Source organism: Meleagris gallopavo, chromosome 1 (genome assembly GCF_905368555.1).
Source record: "Meleagris gallopavo chromosome 1, MGAL_WU_HG_1.1, whole genome shotgun sequence".
Classification (NCBI taxonomy): domain Eukaryota; kingdom Metazoa; phylum Chordata; class Aves; order Galliformes; family Phasianidae; genus Meleagris; species Meleagris gallopavo.
In genome coordinates this window covers 107,470,262-107,487,265 of record NC_139404.1, presented here as the reverse complement: position 1 = coordinate 107,487,265, position 17,004 = coordinate 107,470,262, and the positions used below count along the sequence as shown (strand labels likewise).

Sequence of the window (17,004 nt, the reverse complement as noted above, 5' to 3'; positions counted from 1 at the left end):
TTTTCACTGCTGCTGCTCGGCGTGCTGCTGGATGGCAGAGGTGGGGAGCCAGCAGGCGAAGAAGAGGCACTGGCAGCTGCCGAGCTGGGCACTGGAGACCCAGAGCCAACACTGCCACTCGCTGTGGCAATGCTAGTGGAACCGGTGTCAGGCTGCAGTGTTGTGGAAGCGGCACTGGTGGCCTGGCTAGCGCCAGACAGCCCTGGTGAGCTCACCGTCCCAGACAGCGTCGCCGGGGGGTTGTGCTCCGTCGGCGCTCCTCTGCCGTCCGTCGTGGCCACGGACGCAGCCGTCAACGATGTTGTGAAGAGGAAACTGGATGTCTGGTCCTGCAGCTCAGCCGTCGTGCCACTCAGGTGGGTTGCAGTCGGAACTGCACCGGTGCTAGCATGAGTGGTGCCTCTGCTCAGAGCGGACGTCGGAGCTGGGGAAGACGACGGGCTCTCTGTCAACCGCGATGTGGACGTGATCTGAGCCGTGGCCTGCCCCTGTGACTGCGCTGTTGTGGGCTGCACAGTGCCAGCACCCGGAATCCCAGCAGAGGACGCTGGACCAGAGGATGTTTCTGGCGTTGAAGGCTGCGATGTCTTGGTCAGCCCAGCTTCCGTGTTTTCACTGCTGCTGCTCGGCGTGCTGCTGGATGGCAGAGGTGGGAAGCCAGCAGGCGAAGAAGAGGCACTGGCAGCTGCCGAGCTGGGCACTGGAGACCCAGAGCCAACACTGCCACTCGCTGTGGCAATGCTAGTGGAACCGGTGTCAGGCTGCAGTGTTGTGGAAGCGGCACTGGTGGCCTGGCTAGCGCCAGACAGCCCTGGTGAGCTCACCGTCCCAGACAGCATCGCCGGGGGGTTGTGCTCCGTCGGCGCTCCTCTGCCGTCCGTCGTGGCCACGGACGCAGCCGTCAACGATGTTGTGAAGAGGAAACTGGATGTCTGGTCCTGCAGCTCAGCCGTCGTCCTCCTCAGGTGGGTTGCAGTCGGAACTGCACCGGTGCTAGCATGAGTGGTGCCTCTGCTCAGAGCGGACGTCGGAGCTGGGGAAGACGACGGGCTCTCTGTCAACCGCGATGTGGACATGATCTGAGCCGTGGCCTGCCCCTGTGACTGCGCTGTTGTGGGCTGCACAGTGCCAGCACCCGGAATCCCAGCAGAGGACGCTGGACCAGAGGATGTTTCTGGCGTTGAAGGCTGCGATGTCTTGGTCAGCCCAGCTTCCGTGTTTTCACTGCTGCTGCTCGGCGTGCTGCTGGATGGCAGAGGTGGGGAGCCAGCAGGCGAAGAAGAGGCACTGGCAGCTGCCGAGCTGGGCACTGGAGACCCAGAGCCAACACTGCCACTCGCTGTGGCAATGCTAGTGGAACCGGTGTCAGGCTGCAGTGTTGTGGAAGCGGCACTGGTGGCCTGGCTAGCGCCAGACAGCCCTGGTGAGCTCACCGTCCCAGACAGCGTCGCCGGGGGGTTGTGCTCCGTCGGCGCTCCTCTGCCGTCCGTCGTGGCCACGGACGCAGCCGTCAACGATGTTGTGAAGAGGAAACTGGATGTCTGGTCCTGCAGCTCAGCCGTCGTGCCACTCAGGTGGGTTGCAGTCGGAACTGCACCGGTGCTAGCATGAGTGGTGCCTCTGCTCAGAGCGGACGTCGGAGCTGGGGAATTGTCTCTTTCCGTGTTTATACTTTTGCTTGTTGCTTTTTTTATACCATCTGTTTTTGCTACTGACACTGGTGACAAAAATATTTGAATTAGAAAACAGTTCTTGCTTTTTTTTTTTTTTCGTTCCTTTGATTTCTTGTTTGTTTTATTCCTTTTATATTTGTAAAAATCCCTTTGTTCTCTTTATTTTTCATCTTAGATTACCATTTTTTCTTTATTTTTATTATAATCTGTTTCACTTCTTAAGCATTCTATATAAAGTCATTTTTTTGTTTTTCTTTTCGGTTCATGTGTCCCACCCAATTTCCACAGGCTACATGAGTCCCAGCACAGCCCATTGTGAAGCCATCTCGTGTCTCATGCCACTACAGCAGTGGCTCTTTGTCACTGTGTGTCTCAGACTCTGGCACCTGCTTGTCACTTAGCAGCAACTAACACCGTGTTGCTATGTTTTTTTAACACTCTCTGAGCTGAAATCCATAAAAGATCTTCTCATAGTGCCATTATAACTCAACTTTTCGCTAATAATTTTTTGCATTTTGGTTTCTTGGCTAAAAGCTTTCCTATGAACAGTGCAATATATTAAGTTTTTCTGTCCATTTTGATAAAGTATTTTGAGAATAGTTTTCAATATTTTCAAAAATATCTTCCATTTTATGGTAATCAGTGATTCCATTTTCTGTCAACATTCAGTATACATCAGCCTTGAATTTTCAATTTGAATACACAGAATTGTAATCGGATATTCAACTCAAAAATTTTCTCATGCCTTACTATTGGGCTTCTGAAAGCCCTATCTTACCAGGGAAAAATATCCCTTTCTTGATAATCATGCCTTATTCAAATCATATATTTTTCTTTGTATATACATTTGTGAACAATTATTTTCAGTGTTCAAGCACATAATGTGTAAAATTTCGTCAAAAATTTCTGAGAAGCACCTGAGGAATTTGCCAAGAATTACAACTACTTCCATCAAACCAGTCTGATGCATTAGTTTCACCAAAAAAATGTCAAATACCCCACAAGTTTCCAATTCTGGTTGCTTCCTTTTTTTTTTTTTTTCTTCATTTTTTAATACGTTTTTTATGTTAAAAGTAAAAGGGTTGTTACTTAGATACATCAACTATTTTATATATTTTATATGCAGCCCAGGACAGCTCCTCTTCACTCAATGCAGTGCTGGCAAACCAAAAGTTTGGACACTCATGTTTTAAGGTAATTTTTTTCTCCAGTTTTGTTCTATCTTTCTCCTTCATTTTCTTTTTTTTTTTCTTTAAACTCTATTAATTCTTCCTCAGTGACCTGGATTTCTCTTTTATTTCCCCTTGTATGTATCTAGTTTTGTTGTCTTTTAGCCTTCTACATATTTTTTCTTACATTCATACTGACACTTTATATTGATCTGCTTCCTGTTGTTTTTTTGTTTTAATTTCTTTAATCTCTCTAACTACAATTTTTGCATATGTCTTTTCACTGCAATTTTATAGCATTTTTATAGTTGTTTTCCAAATTATATTTGCAATTTTATTTGCAAAATTTTCTTTTCTTTAGTCTTCCGTAGTCTTTATCTAAATTCCCCTATTTTGTGAGATATATATATCTTCATTGCACACTTACTTTCAGGCAGGGCAGATGAGTATTTTTTTATAACCTAAATCATTGATTGTCTTGAGAGAAAATTCATTTATTTCCTGTGTTTTCTTGTATCTCTAATTATAAAACAATAATGACTGCTACTGATTGCAATCTGAAACATATTATATTTTTATACTCCTTAAAAAAAAAAATCCTGTTTCAGTTTTGATTGTGTTTAGACTAATTCAAATCCATTTCATTTACTTGCCCCACTAATTTTATTTTTGTTTTAAGTGTTGTTTGTGTTCCTTCTGGAAACACATCATCTGCTGTCTTGTTTTAATTCTGTTCTTTACAACACTGCGTTGTTATCCTAGCTCTTTATTTTCAGCTGTGTAAAGCTTGAGTATCCTCACACAGGTGTACTGTGTAGCTCTACCAAAAAGTTAAGTTGTTTTGGCTCTATGTATCTCTAAAACCAAGGTTGCATTCATCATATAATTTGGCATAGTCATAACAGCACATAATATATACACATTCTGCAAAAGTCCTCCTACAAATCCCTGCATCCCAACACAGCTCAAATTGTATGATTCTCTATATGTATCCTTTGGACTCTCAAGAGAAAATAGGAAAGAAAAAAAAAACCTGAAGGAATGTATACTCATCTGCACTGAATGTCACAGAACTAGACAGTAAGAATAAATAAGAGAACCCTTTGAATTTCTAGATATTATTTCAAGCTTCTTTTGCAGTAGAGTGGGAAAACAGCATAATTAATATAACCCAGACCATATTTTCTTATCTTTCTCTTTCTACAGAGTCTCTCAGGAGAGAATAATTGGCAAAATAGAGCATTCATTGATCTCATAGCTACAGAATACAAGATTCAAGGCCAAGAAACATCATAAAATCTGTTCATACACCACACATTCCATTTTTAGATCCACATATTTTTCTCTCACTCATGTATTCATTTGCAGCTTTATGTGCTACTAAAATGCCTACTGAAATATACACATTTAAGAGAAATAAATTTTAACTATAAACAGTGTATATTTATTTTATATTGTTTTTTAGCCAGCGCTCTCCCAAATTATTGTTTCAAATCTATCTCCAGGACATCCTCTAAAAAATATTGCAAATGCAAATAGTCAAGTAGATTTTCACTTACACAGAAAAAGAGAGAAAATGAAATGCCAGAGGTAATTCCAAATCTCCATGATGAGTTTTCACCTCCTTACAGTACTCTCCCCATTTGCGAAACTGACATTTTGGATTGAAGGCGTCAGTAATTCAAAGAGGGTGAGGCTTCATTGTTACGTCTCAGCCACAGTTAATCCTTCACACAGGCGGGATCACAGCCAATGTAATGAAATTCTCACACCTGACTTCTAGTATCATAAATTCCAAAGTTTTCAGTTGAAGTATACTTGTGTTTCTATAGTAGAACACAGTCAGAATGTGATTCAAAGTCCAGTGCATCTAAAGCAAAGACTTAAGGAATTCATGGGCATCACACCCAAACACTGTTCGATATTTGATTTGCAGGACACTTTAACAACCTTGGGCATGGGTCATGCATGACAAGATGACTCAGTTCTGTGTTGCCTTGAGCCCAAAAACCTAATTCTAATCTAGAGATACCCTCTACAAATATTTTCCATATTTTGAAATATTGTAGAAGTAGTTATTGAGGTAATAACTTGGATTTTTATTGGATACCAAATTACTACAAATGCACCAGCCTTTTGTTCTTCAACACTCTAGACAGGCTGGAGCAGCTGTGCATCTCTGCTAGTTCACGTCTTTGAGCTTGGTGGAAAATGCCAAGTAGCCTACCCATTCTTTCTTACCTGCATTTGTCCAAATTTTCCTCCTAATGATACACAGGTGCTACTGCTGGTCACCTGCCCTGAGCTCCGTCGTCATCCTGCTGAGACTGTACCCATCTCCCTTCACTTCAGTGACTATTAGTGATAGAAACCCCCCACTTTTCCATACCCAGAGACTCATCAAAGACTTAAACATTTATATTATCCAGTATTTTTAATACCTTTTCCTGGCTCATATTTGTTTTCAGCCTCAAAGTGCTTAGAGGAATGCTGCTAAACACTCAGAGCACTTGTGGCTCTTCGCAGTGTGGAAGGGTTCCCTCTTACTCTGCAGCTCAGAGGGAGTTAATACCTGTGTCTCTGGGGGATGCTGCCACTTTCACAGCCAGAGCTGTGAAACTGAAGTTCTGCTCTATCTGCCTAATACATGTATTACATGTATTCACATTAGTTGGCCTTTAATCTGCAATCTCCTCTGCCTCAATTGTAAACAGTATTATTCTGTGTTTTCCTTTTCTCCTACATCTCCCTGGGTGGTTTTCATTCTGTTTCTTTCTTTTGCTTCTTTAAAACTAAATAGGTCCTGTTTTCCTAGTCACACAAGTTAAGACACTAATTCTCCAACATATTCACCTATTTTTATATATATATATTTTTTTTTAAATATATATATATATATATATATATTTAAGGAAAGAATGAGGAAATGAAGGATATAATTGACAGAAGAATCTGTTTCACTGTTATCGGGACAGTCGCTCCAGCTTTCCGTCAAGAATACCCTATGTTATATAGTTAGTCACAGAACTGATGAAACGGGACCATTACCTATTTGAGGACTTCTCAAGTTTTCAAGTCCTAACACATCTGTAACAACATAAGTCTTAGATTTTTAGATTTTACTAAGCCTGTGTGTTTTCTTAACTTCATTTTGTTTTGATTTTCCTTTAACAAGGAAGTGAGACCAAGGCAAACAGTCCTTGAAATGAACCAAATAAATGGTACTGTTGTTCTTTCATGTGAGGTAGAGTAGCAGATTTCTGCTTCACGCTTTGTTTGTTGTAGGAACTCCTGACACAGTAAGATGTTTTCGAAGCAATCTCTAATTTAGAGCTAATCTTCTCCCACGGCATATGGGAGAAGACCGACATATGCAGGTCCTACTGATCTACTAACAATGTTTGAGCGTCAATTCCCTTGCCAACTAGAGTCCTCTGTCCCTATTGAAGGAAAAGCAAAATATACCCCTCATTAACTTGTTTGCCCAGTTATCATCTTCAGTGATATGAAACATATTTTCTACTGCTTACAAAAGCTATTTATGAGTTCTCAGGCCAGATTACGTCAAACTATGCTACCATTTCTGAAATGCTCAGAAGAAGGAAACACAGTGGGCCTTATGCAAAAGTGTATTTCTGGCTCCTGACTGTAAAATCACAACAAAAAACCCAGAAAAACCCTAATTCAGAGAAACAGTTCTCAAGAGTCCTGAATTCTTTTGACTTCCATCTTTCCATACCCAGCTATCCAAAATGCAGCACCATCAGGCTAAGAAAAATCATGGTCTTGGCTTGAAAGAAAAAAATCAAGATAGAAACAAAAAGGTAACAAACAAAGGCATGATACTTATTTTATTTGCTCCTGGATTTGCAAAACTGATGTTCGTGTGAAGATACTTTTTACTGTCATTCTAGTGATCAGAAATATAAAACGGAAGAAATATGAATACTGAAGACTTTCGTTTCTGTGGGATTTTGAGGCTTTAAAAAGCAGAACACTTGATAGTAGCTATATCAAAGGATATAATGTAGCTGTAACACGGTACTGCATAATGCTGTGTAGAAAAATTGTCTTTCAGTTTGACCAGGAAAAGGAAGAAAAGAAAATGATTCTAAGCAGGAAAGTCCAGTTCTCCACCATGCAGCATCACTCACACAGCATCTGCGTCAGAAATATATCCAATAGCCTACTGCCAGAGAACAAATATCCGTGTTAATCATAAACCACAGATGAGAATTAAGAAATTAGCTGTGGTTTCCAGAGTTGAATTCAAAAGACGTTGCTTAGCCAGGGATTATTGCCAATAATAACAATGTAAGTTCATTACAGAGAGCTGGCATGCAAAACTAAAACACCAACTTTCCAAGGAGGATCATACTGCCTTTGAGGCTTTCAGCAGGATATCTAGTTCTGTTCTCACAAACTAACAGGATTGTTAGACAGAGAGAGCAGGCTGCTGTCAACATGACTACTGATACTCAACATTTTGATGACCATTTCCCTCTACATATTTCAGGATTAGGAGAATGAGATATTTTCTTTTATTTATTTATTTATTTATTATAAATAGAACATCCTAGCAACACCAAGAATTTCCCTATGTGTAGGAAATGTACATTCTGTAGTATAACACTTGTGACTTTATAGAGTATGTTAAACCTCCTGTTTATGCAGATATATAACTGATGCCAGGGAGAACTGCAGGAGAACCTGACTGAAGCTCTGTGCAATTAATTCATTTCCCAGGTACATCACAACCATCTATTCACTGCAAAATGAAAATTCGCTTTCATAATGTGGGCTATTCATATTGCTATTCTTGGAAGAAAAGACTGCTGCACTTCCATGTAGGAGCATATAGATGTCCTAAGCTTACACGTCTCCTCTCACTGAGGGGCAGCTGTTTTATACTGCTAAGATTAGCATATAGAAGATTTCTTATGTTCAACATACGGTTTGTTATTATAGCTGAGCTGCTGAACTGCTGCTGAAAAGGGCTGTCTTGCTCCTTTGCTGTCTGGTTTTGCACCGTTTGAATAATATAGCCATAAAAGGGAGTTGGCTGAGTTGGTCGATGTATTAGAAAGTTCTTTTCAAAACTTTTTATCTTTTTTTAAGAATTCATTTTAACTGGACCTACACACGAGCTGACTCTACATGAGGCCAGGGAATCGTGGGATTTGAAACAAGAGATGGGCACCTAAGACAGAGTGGATCAAGCTCCCTTCTTGGCAGCTCCCAGGTACTAAGGAGTATAAGTGGCACAGGTATTCTTGGATTTTGTTCAGTTTCTTGATTTAATGTAATCAAAGATTTTGTTTCCTTATCATTGTTTTCCTCTGCAATCTCCAATGTGAAAACAAGAGCTCAGATTTGTCTCCTGATGTTATTTCTTTGCATTTCAGTTCTTCTGAGAATACTGTTTTCTTTCCTCAGTTTCTTTAACAGAGTCTGATTTGCCCTTTGGAGTGTTATTAATTGACTACATGTTTAGCCTTCCTTCTAAATTTTGGAGACCTTCTCCACCAACCTTACCTGGCCCTAACTTTCAAAATACATAAAGAATAAGCTAGCAAGGATTTTCCCAGAAACTATAGACATAGTAAAGTGATGTTATTTTGAGCAGATGCATCTATGCATTTTGCTACTTTTGGAATTGGTGGTCATTTAATAGAAATACTGAATACCCAGTGCTCATTGCAGTCACTGTGACTTTGAAAAGTCCTACCAGTTTGTTGACAATGCCAATCCTTTAAGGACCCAGACATCCTGCATGGCGACGCGCTGTTGATAGTGAGGATCACTGAAGTGTTTAAGCAAGAAGGAAAGGCCACATGCACACAGTTACAACCAAGCAGGTATGTAAGCGATGGCTGGATTATAGCTCCACAACACAAAGCTGAAAACAACTCAAGGGTAGCGAGCACAGAACAAGAGCACTCTCGGCAAATAAAACAATATTAAAATCATTAAAAATATTCAAAATAAGCAGAGCAAATTCCAAGCCTTCTAAGCCTTTTCTGACATGGACAAAGTTGCTTGACTTCAGTACCTAAGGATCTCCAAAGTAACTGCCATTAGGGATTTTCAGAACATTTTCTGAACATGATTTATACATGATTGTATATTTTACAGCGTATCTGCCTTGAGGGTTTTGCTGAGTATCATTTCCCTGATTTTATTAATAGAGAAACTGTGTGCTTACGTGCTTTGTTCAAAGTACTTACACAAAGGAGTCCCTTGAGGACTATGAATACTGCTGCTCAAAGTCTAGAAATCTGTCCTCTTCTCCCAGAGATACTGTTCAAGTGAATGGGTGCAGCAAAGAAACTGGTACGGCACAGAGGTGGAGGACTGGTATGCTGGAATTTCAAACACTTGGGACACTTTCTGTTCCCCTCAAGAAAAATTAAATCACTTAAATATATGTGGTTAAACAAAGTACGGATATATATCCCCTTGGTTTATTTCATCGACACGAATGCAAACAGGGTAAGTTGGTGAGAAGTGTATGTAGAAACTCTTACTGTTTGGTAAGTGAAGGGAGTCAGAGAAACTTTAGGAATAACATTTTAAGTCTCTTGCTAAGTTGTGATGTCTGTGTTACACTCATAGTGCGAAACGGCTGAATGACTTAAAATTTTGCGTATTTCTTTACATGACTGCCAGCATAAACATTCTATTACAAGAATCTGTTCCTCTCTGGCATGTAATGTAAGATCAGGCTGGCATTTCTGTTAGAACTGGTATGAACCTTGGCTCTTCAGGCATCCGGTTACACTAATAGAAGACAAGAATTCTTCACTGGACATTTCAGACCATTTCTTACTGATGCAATTATCAGATTATGCCAGATGACATCAGAACAAAGCTAGCAGCCACTATGCATGCTCTGCCCCTGCAGAGAGCCCATTCATCTACATGTCTGCCATCTGTGTGCTTTCAGCTGTCTTCTGAAAGGTAATGATAACATGGGATTAAAATAAGATCTCCTAGCCCTCAGAAAACACTTACTCAATCTTGGATTGCTATTATCTTTCTCTTCATTTAGCAACTTTCTGGTATTCTCCACCAAGGAAAGTAGAAAAAAAATACACAGATATCGATGGCAGACCCCTCTTACTTCTTTCCTGATTTTGTCTGGAAATAAAGCTTGGAAATTGTCTTTCCTGATTAGCTTTCCTTGAAGAACTACTTGAAGTTCCAAAATTATAACTGAGAATCATTTCACTGGTTTGTGCATCCTGAGCCAAGGCAACACCACAGGCCCTGGATGTTTGAGGAGCACTGTCCTTTGGTCACACAACAGAAACTCGCATGAGGATCTTCATGGCTGTTTGCATTCATGGTGACATTTATCTCTATATGCAAACTGTCAGTCTGGACAACATACTCCCTTGCTATGAACCCACTAAGCTGTACCAGTAAGCAGCAATGACAGCATATTGCAGAAGGCTCAGGATACTACTCTGGCCTTACTGTAGAAGTTTTCAGTGAAGTGCATTGCAGACACTTCAGCTCACCTTGCCCTGTAGCATGTCATTTCAAATCACTGTGACTATAATGCTTACTTCTTTCACTACAATTTTTACACTGAAACCTCTTCAGGGAAGGGACAGTCACATCCTACAGACGGTCAGCACCAAGCACAGTGACTCTACAGCCAACCCAGCCTCCCTGATCTTGATTAAGACAAATTAGTAAAAACGTTTGTTTAGCGTTTCCATCAACCCTTTCTTCTAGTTACGGTTGAAGAGATGAAAGGAAGTGTGAACTCAGCCTCAAGAATCGAAACCAAGCTGAGCAAACCAGATGATTCCGAATCAGCCTTGCCTCCGGCTGCTGGCTGAGAGCTCTGTTCAGCTCTGCTGGGTAACAAGGGGAAGGAAAGGCACACTGGTGGGTGAGGCGAAGGGAATGGGAAGCAGGCCAAGGAAGGGACCTTTCCTCTGTTGTGTAATCCAGAATGCACGCTGTGGTGCTAATAGTGAGATGAGAAGTGTCTTCCAGCCTCCAGTCATCCTGTTGGTGACTTAAACAGCGCGTGAGTAAGATTTATGGGGAAAGATTTATATACAAGTGTAAAGAAAAGTACACAGCCAGAATGCTTAAACAAATACAATAATACAAGTAACCTTGAAACATACAGCCTTATGGCTTTCTTGTTTAACTCTGTTTTCTGTTGGTTTAGTGAGAATATTTTTATAAACCTAGTTCCACCTACTCAACTATATAAAATTAACCTACAGTTGTTAGAATCTGCATTTGTTCAATAAGGAAAAAAAAGAAATTGCAAGTTCTCATCTTATCATTGTGGCTCTGTGTTTTTTTTTTCTTCAGAATATTCTTCTGTGCTTGCTCCTGGAGCTGAGGTGTGTGTAAGTGCCTAATAGCACAGCGTGACACCAGGATTGTTAAGGGCTTTTTTCATTATCCATCATTACTATGGTGGCATGCTGCAGCAAACTGCACTCTGCTGGCACCAGACACATGAGGAGAGGCCTGAGACTACACTGCCTAAGAGAAATTTTGAGAAGAAACCAAGGCTCGCTCACATCCCAGCTCCTCCAAGCACAAGGGGTAGATCTTCAGTAGGGTCAAAGCGTGTTCAGGATGACCTGTGCTCTCTAGTGAATGGAAGAGAGAGAGCAAAACAGTCTGCCTCCATCCCTTCCAAAGCACTACGAGAAACAAGTCAACAGGCTAAAAGCACTGTGATAGGAAAAGCACCCCAAAGCTATGCCGAGTGCTAAATGTCTTAGCTCTAGTTATATTATAAACACTTGTATTTGTACTCTTATCTTCAGACATTTAAAGACATCCTTCCCCTCTCGAAAAGTTTGCTTTGCAAAGCCACTTCTCATTGCTACACATGTAGGCAGGAAATTGTGCTCTAAGTCACTGTCACAGTTGGTTGCAGGAGTCAGGTAACCAGATCAGCCCCCAAAACCAGCAGGTCTCACGGAAAGCTGGGAAAAACCATTGGCTTAAGTAAGTAGCACAGCTGGCCTCCACAAGGCCAGGCTGAAAAAGGCACTCAGTGGGCTGAGCATTTAGAGTGAGCTCTGCAGCCCTCTGAAATGGAGGTCTGTAAGCCAGAAATACAGTGAACCTGAGCTGACACACTCATACGCAAGCTTCAGCACTTGCCTTATAAGTCTCAGACCTGTGTAGCAACCTCTTGTATTGAGCAAAAGCCTCACTGGAGACAGAGAAAGAGCAAAACTTCCACTACAGTTTGCTACAGTTTGAAGATACCTTTGCTGAACGCTCATCTAGCTTCAGTGTTCTGGAGCAATATTTCATCCCCTTCACTCTCATGTATCACCAATCTTTTAAATGTAGATTCTCTAGAAGAAGAGTCACCAGGTACTTCGTGCCTAGACTACACCTCTATCTTCTATAATATTGCTATTGAGAGCAGCGGATTGTAGTACGCTGTTGTTACTGCTGTACCTCAATGAATTACATACAGAAGGCGGGTAAAAAGGGAGTCTGGGCTGCCCCAGATAAACACCTTTGAGCTGCCAAAATTCCAAAACATATGTGTAAGGTTCCTCTTCAAAAACAGCAAGAAATAAGAGTCCAAGATCAGATGCACCTTAATCCTTGGGACATGAGGCCTCACCTCGAGTACTATGTTCAGTTTTGGGCACCTCAGTACAGAAAGGACAGTGAGGTGTTGGAGCTGGTCCAAAGAAGGGCAGCAAGGCTCATGAAGGAGAACTGGGACTGTTTAGTCTGGGGAAAAGGAGGCTGAGGGGAGACCTTATTGTTCTCTTCAAATACCTGAAAAGTGATTGCAGTGAGTGTGGGGTTGGTCTCTTCTCACTGGTGACAGGATGAGGGGAAAGGCCTCAAGTTGTGTCAGGGGAGGTTTAGATTGGATATCAGGAAACACTTCTTTACAGAAAGGGTTGCTAAGCACTAGAACAGGCTCCCCAGAGAGGTGGTTGAATCACCATCCCTGGATGTGTTTAAAAACCGTTCGGATGTGGTGCTCAGGGACATGATTTAGCAGAGGGTTGTTAGAGTTAGGTAGTATGGTTAGGTTGTGGTTGGACTCGATAATCTTTAAGGTCTTTTCCAACCTGAGCTATTCTATAATTCTATGATTAATAGAGAAAATTCCCCTGGATTAAAGTTGTCCAGGAATAACACATTCACACATGATTCCAGGTTGCTTTCCCCATAGCTCTGCAGGCAGTGCTTTGGCTTGGGTGCTATAGGTAAGGAGAGATGGAAACCATGTCATTCTGTTCTGCTAAAGATGTTGGCCTTATCTGTGCTTTGTGCTTGTACTGGCAAATGATGTCAGCTCAATGTATTCCTTTTTTAACCAAGAGAGATATACTCTTGGATAGTCTATAATGCAAGTGTGGTTAGATCAACATGAAGGTGTCTGAAGTTGGAAAAGCTACTGCCCTTTACTATGCAGCTCACTAATTCTGGTATGAATGCATCCTCTATAGGGGACGTCTACTATCACCACTTCAAAATAAACAAATGTAACAACATTAGTCTATAGAAAATGGCATTTTCATGTTTGGGGACAGCAGGGAGCCCTAGGAGGGGTATTGACTGTCAAAAGTTTTGGGAGATGTGATTGTTAGTCAGAAACGACTATCAGACCTCTACTGTTTCCCAGGCACCATCGCTCTCCGAAGTTTTTATGAGATTTGCACCCATGTCCTTCCTCTTTCCCTTTTCCCCCATGTTTACCCATTACCAGTATGGGACTGGAAGCCATGCCTATTTCCACAGAGAGCAAATAAGAAGAGGTATCAAGAGCACAAAGATTAGGTATGACCCAGCAAAAAAAAAAAAAAAAAAGTGGTATGTTTTTCTGAATTAATCAGTACATGCATGGATTGAATTTATAAATACATACTCATATTTCTTCATTTGTTCTGAAACTGTCTATTTGATTTGGTATTTTAAAATAGACAGATTAATCCACACTGACACTGCTTAGCCCACGACTATTTGTGTTTCTTCTTACAAATTTTTCCTTTACAGGATGATTATCTGCCCATAACTATAGACAGGCTTCTCATTTTAACTTGTTTCCTCTGTACTAGCACCAGGAAGCAACAATTTCCCAAACCATATTTGACTCATGCTGCTTGGAATTAGCTCTTACTAATCCTGCTGGTACTCCAGAAGTACAGAGAGGGGCATAAAAGCTTATTTTCTGTTTTGAAAAGCATGCTTTCTCTCTTAGGGTGGTTTTATCTCTGATAAATTATTCATTCAGTCACATGCTCTCCCAGGGTCCTATAAAGGACCCACTCTTCTGCCACAAAGACTAAGATTTGGCTCATTTTGGTTGGCTGCCCAAACATCTTAAACTCCCCAGAGCTGCTCCTCCTTCCTCCAGGTAAGGAAAGCCTTTGCTTCTCCGAGCTTCCTTCTGTGAAAGAACAGTACAACTGGGCATTTCTTGTGGAATTTACCACCCAAACTGTGGTCATTTGCCACCATAGGTGGGTCCATTTGGCAGGTGCAGCAAATTTACCTCAAAAACTCCAGCCTTGCCATAAGCTCAGTAGTGTAGTTTTTCAAGATATTTTCAGCCAAACTGTTGTTGGAAGATCTTTGAACCAGGAATTAGAAAAAAAACAAAAACATTTTTCAGTAGTGATGCAACCATCCTGCATGATACCTCAGAGAGATACAAGTATAAATGCAAGTTTTAATCAAGTGATATAGTTTCCTCCTCACCTTCTAGTTGAACAAAACTGGAAAAAAACAGCAGGTGTAGGACAGAGCTAACAACTCACCTAATCTTGATGCTGGCTGACTAATACTTCTGCTCCACTTGCTCTCTTAACCAGAGCAATTTCTTGTGAAAACATGGACAGTTACAGCTTTGCCACTTATTTATTTATCAGTGGAGAAGTGGAACTATAAAATTGACTCATTCTGTCATGTCTAAAGGTCAGTGACAAATAAATGTTTTCTTGTGTATAAATTATAATACATGCTCATATATATATGTGGATACCAAAATCCAGAGAAATAAAATATCACATGCATCAGACCTGAAACCCTCTTTAATCCAGGGCATGCTTTCCAAACAGAGAAGGCACAGGCAGATGAGCAGGAGATACATCTGACAGCACAGCAGATGCAAAGCTATCTGAAGGAAGGCCCACACCACCTATGCCCACCAAAATGCGGCTCTTTGTTTCTACTGGAGGTCATACTGTGTGCAACAGTAATGCATTCCCTCTCCAACACCATCCCAGATGACTATAGATGCTCAAATTGTGCTACTGGCTGCAGTAAGGGAAGAGTTATTTCGGTGGCTTAAAGATGTAGAACAGGATCTGTGTTACAGAAACTATGTAAGAAGAAGCATAGAAATGACTCAGTACCCAGCTCTGTGAAGAAGGCTTGGATCTGTATAGTATTATACAGAATCTGCTGTTGGCCAAAGGAAAAAAGCAACAGAAAGATGTAATAGGCATTGGGTATTTATAAGACAAAAGCACACAAGAGCAACAAATAGCAAACAACTAAACTATGATATCTGTTGCTACATGAAGAAGTCTAGAAAGGTGGGAAGGAATTACCTCCTTTCTGAAGTCTAAACCACCAGCACAGACCTTAAAGATGAGGCAGAAGAGGCAGCTGGGGAGAAAGCTCTTTATTTGATTTGTGTGCAACTCCTGTATTGCACATGGATAGTCTGTTGATGATATGGTTTCTGTGTATGGTTCCATAAATCCCTTTGACAGCTAAAGGCACATACCTAGAATACACATATATCTGTGACACAAGAGAATATGCCATATGCATTGCAGCAATAAACACATGCTGCCAAGATATGCCAAGTCATTAAGCTTTAAAATCTGCAAAAAACATACTCCTTTAAGTAGTTTATATTAGAAATATTAAATATGTTCACAGTACAAAAAAAACAATTTTTGTTCACTGGTAAAGAATGTGATGAAGAATAACCCATTTCTTAGTATCTATATCTAGCATCCATTGAGTGCTGTAAAAGCACCTATGAGTTATACAGGAATTTGTATGCAGGGGTTGAGCATTTCCTGGGGTCTGAGTTAATACAAAGCTTTTGAGAATGCTCACAGCATCCCTGTCAGCAACAGTGCTAAAGGCAATTGATGCTAGTATTGACAACCTTTTTCTGTATCCTTTAGGACTGATTAGCAAATTTCTCATTAGGAGTGAGCCCATTTTTCCAAGCCACACAAAGACACGGCAGACAGCCCCATTCTTAGCAGTATGAGAATTCTTCCCTACTCAGCTCCAGTGTGATGCTAAAGGTGACTGTTAGGAATGGGAAGATTAACTCTTCCTACAAAGATTTGGTTTTCAGTATTAAATATCAAAGTTTCAAAGTACTTTGGATATTTAATGGTTTGGCATCTTCAGTTTAGCAGATAACAGGAATACTGTGCCAAGCCACTAGAAAACTCTCACATCAGAACAAAATACATTTATTTTTTATTCTGAGCAATTTTCAGCTCCTGCTGGGGGGAAAAAAAAAAACAGTAGGACAAAATTACATGGAAGGGCAATAGCATAACAGCCCTTTCCCCACACATAATACATAGCTGGCTTATCTTATTGCACATGGTTTCATAATTACAGAACCCAGAAAAGAAAAGTATTACATAGTCAGATAGGAATTAAGTGTAACAAATAAAGTTTAGAGCTTGTTCCTGGTGATATGAAGCAGAAGTTTAGATGTCTTCCATACCCACCTATCCCAACTGAAAGTATTTATCCTGCTAATGCAAGGCTACTGCTTTAACAGCCCTACTAAGCTTTAACTGCAGGTTTGGGCCAATCGTAGAATCACTTGAGTTGGAAGGGATCCTCGAAGGCCATCTAGTCCAATTCCCCTGCAACAAACAGGGACATGTACAGCTCAATGTGGCCTTAAAGAGCCTAAGTAGAGTACCTTGCAAGTGGGATTAGACACAGTGATGAGAACCATCATCACTATCTCCTTTTCTTTTGGCTACTTTCTGCTAAAAGCAAAATGGCCAGATGAGGTGCTAGCCTCACATAAAGACTCCGGGGTCTGCATGCTGCATGGACAGAGGATCCTCATGCAAAGCAGTAACCCAGTCAAGCTGTAGAGAAGGGCGGGCATTCACATCAGTTTTCTCATACTGTTTGTCTGT

General features: G+C 41.1%; 1 long non-coding RNA gene across 2 annotated transcripts; it reads left to right on the top strand.

The window, feature by feature from the left end:
• The first annotated feature begins 1,580 nt into the window (after positions 1 to 1,580).
• Positions 1,581 to 9,653, top strand: LOC146545556 (uncharacterized). Of its 2 annotated transcripts, none has more exons than XR_014879646.1 (3): positions 1,581 to 2,867; positions 7,961 to 8,084; positions 8,600 to 9,653. It is a non-coding gene; the product is annotated as an uncharacterized LOC146545556 (long non-coding RNA). The 2 variants fall into 2 exon arrangements; XR_014879643.1 differs by having other exon boundaries at positions 7,961 to 8,109.
• The last annotated feature ends 7,351 nt before the right edge of the window (positions 9,654 to 17,004 follow it).